This window comes from Oncorhynchus kisutch, linkage group LG8 (genome assembly GCF_002021735.2).
Source record: "Oncorhynchus kisutch isolate 150728-3 linkage group LG8, Okis_V2, whole genome shotgun sequence".
Lineage (NCBI taxonomy): Eukaryota > Metazoa > Chordata > Actinopteri > Salmoniformes > Salmonidae > Oncorhynchus > Oncorhynchus kisutch.
Window position 1 is genome coordinate 40,212,373 of NC_034181.2, and position 7,468 is coordinate 40,219,840.

The following is a 7,468-nucleotide window of genomic DNA, read 5'->3' on the forward strand; positions in this document are numbered from 1 at the left end:
TAGGCCAATTGTGCGTCGCCCCACGGACCTCCCGGTTGCAGCCGGCTGCACTCAGTACTTTTTTTTGAAGCACCTTTGCCAGTGATTACAGCCTTGAGTCTTCTTGGGTATGATGCTACAAGCTTGGCACACCTGTATTGTGTGTAGATTGATGAGGAAATGTTTATATTTATATTAGCATCTCCAAACCAACACCCCACAGGCACCATGACATTGCACACAGGGTAACCTATGTCTGGAGGACATGCATTCACTCTCTTTCTGTCATCTCCCTGGCTCACCATGCCGTTGATGGGCAGAGTGACAGCGGAGGAGAAGAGGGAAGCTGCAGGACACTGAGAGAGCCTTGTTGTGGTAGGAGAAGGGAGTAGTGTGGGAGAATGTCAATCCCGAGATGCAGAGCGTCAAACAAGCCTCTTTCCCTTTTCAGTCCCACGCCTCACTTCCTGTCTCTGACTGCCCTCTCCTGTGTCAATCAGACACTTGGAAGTGCAGCGAACAAAAGACTCAAATATCTTCTCCGCCCCAAACCTATTACCGTTCCTGCTCCTCTCTTAATCTGAGGAAAGGGGGAGGAGGGGGGCATACAGCTGCTCCCGAAGATCACAATGTTTATCATAGACCCTAATTAGACCCACAACCAGCGTAAGCCACTCACACACACGCAAATCACTCAGGCGCCATGTACGACTTTGTCTCACACTGTCTCTGATTAGACTAAACTGAGGCCCTTACTTTGCATTGGTAATTAACATAAGTGTCCCCTCTGCTCTACTTTCCTATTCTTCTCCATCTAGAAATATGGTGGCCTGGTGAATGGTTCCTCAGCTAAGTCAACTAAAGCTATTAAAAAAAAAACAGACATACTCACATGGGCGTAATTGGTTATTTGGAAAGCGGCGCTGACTTCCACCTCACGTTGCCATGGTAACTAGACGTACATTCTTGAAGCAGCACTTTTTCCCCCATCCGTGGTGTAATTCATTCAGCCTCAGTTTCTTTTTTTCCCCCTCCATCTACATCTGACATTTGAGTCATTTAGCAGATGCTCTTATCCAGAGAGACTGACAGTGCATACATTTTCATACTTTATTTTGTACGTTCTTTTCTCCGGATCTATTCTACATTCTCTTCTCCTATAGCCAGTGGGCTTACCAGCCTGATGACAGATGGGACGGTAAAGAACAATAACACGCACAGACTGACATATTGTAGTATTTTTGTGCCATAGTTTAAAAGTCACGAGACAACAGATTACCCAGGGGCTGGTTATTTATTGTGCAGTCTTTCCAGTGTCTAGGATACCCAAACTCCCATACTAGTACAAAGAAAACCTTGAGCGTGCCACAGAGTGAGAGGAAAGGCAACACGGATGTTTGTGGTGGGAGAGTCTGTGATAGACATTATCTGACGACTGACCGGCTAGTCCTGTGTCGGCTGGTCCTGGCCAGGTCGACTGGGATGTCGATAGACGCCATCTGAGTTAAAAGCAATAACCTTCAGGTTAAAGTAGGACTGATAGACTGAGAGTAACAGAGATCAGCTCTCTCTCTCACACTCACTCCAGGGTTCTACTCTTATCTTGTTTTTTCATTGGTGGCACTGGTGCTATCAACTTTGTCAGTTGGTGTCACCAGCATATGATTTGGTCTCACCTATTTTTTTAAATATATTTTTTAAATAATTGATAATGACCTGGTCTGCATTCCATACAGAACCTGGCTAATAATGACAAGCCATCATTTTGAATGGCATCGCTTTGTGTTCTTACATTGATTTGGAGAGATTTACTGTGACGGCAAAGAAAAGAGACGTAAAATAAAGTCCTAAATGTATTTTTTACAAATTTCAAAGTGCCATGTGTTCTATTCTGCGAATAGAACACACACACATATGTAAGCAAAGTATGCATTACCACTTTACGAATGATACATTTTTAATAGGCCTACCCAATTAACATTCACATTATTTTTACATTCTAAAATATGTCAGAATAATGTGGGCATTGCCTGACTAAATAGGCCAAATGCTCCCGACACAAATGTGGTGTTTGTCCATGCCTGTCCATGTGGTAGCTAGTCAGTCTCGCTGTTTTAGATGTTGAAGAGTTATTGAGGGGTTACTGTATCATGTTTTGCAACGAGAAAGCGACCCAAAAACTGGTTCCTTTGTAAAGGAATGCTTTGAATGGAAAACCACGTTGAAGCCAACGTTCATGCTGTCTTGTTCATAATAACCTCACGTGGTTTTACCACAACAGAAGCAAACTAAAGCGCTTACATCTCTCATAAAAACATATCACTTTACATCTCTCATAAAAACATATCACTTACATCTCATAAAAACATATCACTTACATCTCTCATAAAAACATATCACTTACATCTCTCATAAAAACATCACTTTACATCTCTCATAAAAACATATCACTTACATCTCTCATAAAAACATATCACTTTACATCTCTCATAAAAACATATCACTTACATCTCTCATAAAAACATATCACTTACATCTCTCATAAAAACATCACTTTACATCTCTCATAAAAACATATCACTTACATCTCTCATAAAAACATATCACTTACATCTCTCATAAAAACATATCACTTTACATCTCATAAAAACATATCACTTACATCTTTCATAAAAACATATCACTTACATCTCATAAAAACATATCACTTACATCTCTCATAAAAACATATCACTTACATCTCATAAAAACATATCACTTACATCTCTCATAAAAACATCACTTTACATCTCTCATAAAAACATATCACTTACATCTCTCATAAAAACATATCACTTTACATCTCTCATAAAAACATATCACTTTACATCTCTCATAAAAACATATCACTTACATCTCATAAAAACATATCACTTACATCTCTCATAAAAACATATCACTTACATCTCTCATAAAAACATATCACTTTACATCTCTCATAAAAACATATCACTTACATCTCTCATAAAAACATACCACTTTACATCTCTCATAAAAACATATCACATACATCTCATAAAAACATATCACTTACATCTCATAAAAACATATCACTTACATCTCTCATAAAAACATATCACTTACATCTCTCATAAAAACATATCACTTTACATCTCTCATAAAAACATATCACTTACATCTCTCATAAAAACATATCACTTACATCTCTCATAAAAACATATCACTTACATCTCTCATAAAAACTGATCAGAAATGACAGATAATTGTATTGGAGCAGTAGAACTTATAAATCAGCTAACATAACTTCAATGACTTTTCAAGGACCAAATGTCTTGATTTTCAAGGTAGGCTATTCCATGATGACTGAATTGGTCGTTGCAAATATTCAACCAAAGACTTTGAGCTTTTTAAATACCTGGTGTGCATACCCATTCTTGCCTTAGCATTTGCTGGTAGATATCATAACTTGGAACATCTGACCAGTGAATAACAGGTGAGGTAAGAAGAGCATAGCTGTTGGAAGAGTGACGGGTAATAGACATATGTCAAAGTAAGGAATTACAGGTTAACGGAGCTGTCAATCAAACAGCTATTTACTTCAATCACAAGTCACAACAATCAGAGCCCTTGTTTGAGCTTAACATTCTTGTCTGAAAGGTCCTGCCAGCTAGGAGGTAATTTAGGTCCTGTTTTGAGGGATCAGAGACTGAGGCCCATACACACATTTTCCGGCAAAGAAAACCTATTCAGCCCATCAATTGCAACCTTGCGCAGACACGCCCCATGATTAAGCCAGCTAGAGCCAATGAGAAGACTTGTTTGTTTTTACTGTGAGCTGAGTGAGCGGGTCCTGATAGAGGCGTTGTTATTGGTGCTAATATTTCATAGGGCTTCCAGACATTGAGTTGTGACAGGAAGCCCCAGAGGGACCTGTCATAACATCACTAATCTCCCACAAGCCTCTGCTCCCCTCGAGGGTATCCAAGTGTGGTGTCCTCACTGTTAGATATCACAGTATTGGGTTTGGAATGTAAAAAGTCAACGTGTTGAGGGATACACAGGCGTGTTTACCTGAGAGAGATTTTATTTTTGACAAATACTGCAGTCTCTGCTGTTGTTTACAAAAAATACAATAAACTTGGTCAGGCCATATACAGTGCCTTCAGAAAGTATTCATACCCCTTGACTTATTCCACATTTTGTTGTGTTACAGCCTGAATTCAAAATGAATTAACTCAATTTTGTTCTCACACTCATCTACACACAGTACCCCATAAGGACAAAGTGAAAACATGTTTTTAGACATTTTTGCAAATGCATTGAAAATAAAATACAGAAATATCTCAATTACATAAGTATTCACACACCTGAGTCAAAACATGTTAGAATCACCTTGTCAGTGATTACAGCTGTGAGACTTTCTGGGTAAGTTGTACAATAAATGCACATTATTCCTTTTTAAATTCTTCAAGCTCTGTCAAGTTGGCTGTTGATCATTAGTAGACAGCCCTTTTCAAGTCTTGCCATAGATTTTCAAGCCGATTTAAGTCAAAACTGTAACTAGGCCACTCAGGAACATTCAATGTTGTCTTGGGAACTAACTCCAGTGTGTATTTGGCCTTTTGTTTTAGGTTATTGTTCTTCTGAAAGGTGAATTTGTATCCCAGTGTCTGTTGGAAAACAGACTGATTTGCCTTTATTCCAATTTTTTTATCCTAAAAAACTCCATAGTCCTTCCCGATGACGAGCATATCCATAACATGATGCAGCTCCACCATGCTTGAAAATATGAACAGTGGTACTCAGTGATGTGTTGAATTTGCTCCAAACATAAATGCTTTGTATTCAGGACATAAAGTTAATTTCTTTGCCACATTTTTTGCAGTTTTACTTTAGTGCCTTGTTGCAAACAGGATACATGTTTGTAAAATGTGTATTCTGTACAGACTTCCTTCTTATCACTTTGTCATTTTGGTTAGTATTGTGGAGTAACTACAATGTTGTGGATCCATCCTCAGTTTTCTCCTATCACAGTCATTAAACTCAGTAACTGTTTAAAAGTCACCATTGGCCTCATGGTGAAATCCCTGAGAGGTGTCCATCCTTTCCCACAACTGAGTTAGGAAGGATGCCTGTATATTTGTAGTGGCTGTGTATTTATACACCATTCAAAGTGTAATTATTAACTTCACCATGCTCAAAGGGACATTCAATGTCTGGTTTTATTTTTTTACCCATCTACCAATAGGTGCCCTTCTTTGCGAGGTATTTGGAAAACCTCCTTGGTCTTTGTGGTTGAATCTGTGTTTGAAATTCACTGCTCGACTGAGGGACCTTACATATAATTGTATGTATGGGGTACAGAGATGAGGTAGTCATTCAAAAATCATGTTAAATACTATTATAGTCCATGCAACTTATAATGTGACTTGTTAAGCAGATGTTTACTCCTGAATTTATTTAGGGATGTTTACTTATTGACTCAACACATTTCAGCTTTTCAATTTGAATTAATTTGAAACAAAACAAAAACACGTTTGACTATATGGGGTATTGTGTGTAGGTCAGTGACACAAAATCTGAATTTAATAAACTTTAAATTCAGGCTGTAACACATAAAAATTTGGAAAATGTCAAGGGGTGTGAATACTTTCTGAGGGTACTGTATAATAAATCTTGACCTTCTGCCAAGGACATATTGCTTTACACATTTTGAGTAGGTCCAATGGCCTTACTTTTTTGTGCCAAATATGATCGAAATAGCTTCTGTAAATACCGAGATACAGTACATCGTCCTTTAAAAACAAGAAATGGACAGTGACGGGGGTAAGGGGGGGATACCTAGTCATTTCTTGCATCATCATTGCATGCGATCATCACTCTCAAAGCCGCTGTTTACATCCAAGATCACTTTAGCACCGCCCTAATAACCCGATTCAAATTTGACACAAACCTTCAAATAAGTATGTAATGACACATTATATAAACTCTGTTTTTTACATTTTAGAGGTGATAAAGTGATAAGTTGGACAGATCGAGTGAAAAAAAGCAATTTTCCAACACGTGATCTCTCCTTCTCACTATCACGCATTAGTTTCGCTTCCCCACCCGCCATTTTGAAAAAGACCAGACGGGGCTCATTGCCTGCTTGTATTATGCAGAAACGGGCAGCGTTTAGGTCATGTAATTGATTTTGTTGGAAAGGGGAGAAATTGTGCTTTACAATGGTATTGACATTACAGTTGATCTGGAAGTATTACTTTTTAGAATATAATGCCCTGCTTATATTTCATCAAACTCACAACCATAAGATATTTTCTGTAATTGGCTCGCCATTAACTTGTAAATAACGAACTTGAGGTGAGTTTATTTTCCTGTAATAATGAAGACAAATGATCTAAAGTGAAGATGTTGTCAGCTATATGATATGGTCATTATTTGAACTGGCTAGCCAGCTATTTAACATTAGCTAGCTAACAAGCTAGAAACAAACAAAAACTTTGTTTAGAAAGTTGCCTTTATTTGCATGGTTTGCTAGATTCAAATTCATTTTTAAAACAGGTGGGTTATTGGTGTTAAATACACTAGTTATGCTATTTTGGACCAGCAGACTGCTGATGTTATGTAGCCTGTAGTTTTTGTGTTTATACTTTTTCATAACGACAGGTTTGATGTCGGAAGACAATAGAATGTTCATGATGTCACTGCGACAACTGTCGTTAGGCGTAGTATAAACCAGCCTTTAGTCTTTACATCTTGGTTGTTTAGTCTCACATGTGATGCCTTAAAGAGATGGGTGGGGCTAAGGCTTAAGAGGGTGTGAATGACGCTGAATGGGAGTAGACAAAGAAGAGCTCTCCAGTAGTTTTACCAAAACATTCAAAGGCCATTTTCTCAAAAGTGAGGTTACAAGTTTATCAACTTTCAAAGCAGAATTACTTTCCCATTGTTCTTTCCCATAGCTCAGAGTCTCTACTTTTATCCAATGTAAAAAACACTATTTCAAATTTTGCTACATCAGACCAAATCGAGCTGGTCGGTCACATTTGTTCAATTTGTTTCCGGTGATTAAATGTTCAGTAATTATTACATATTTTAGTGGGTCCTAGGCCATATAGGCAAATTTAAGATATTTCAGCATAATCAATATTTCATCAATTTCTTAATTTTACTGATAATCATAAGAAACGAGATTCTAGCCACTTACTCATTCTGTCCCATTGTCGCATAGAGATGTATAGAGATCGCAACGTTTTATCTGTCTCAATGGCACTGCCTGTGCGCTCACAGACCACAAATGTAAGGCGACAGACACAACGTTGCAATCTCTATACATCTCTATGCGACAACGGGACAGAATTAGGAAGTTGTAAGGCCTCTTATGGAGCCAAATCAGTGTTGTGTGCTTGTTTATGAATTAACACGAGGGATTAATTTGATATCTGACCCCAAGTCAGCACGAAAAGTGTGGTTATATTTTGATCACACA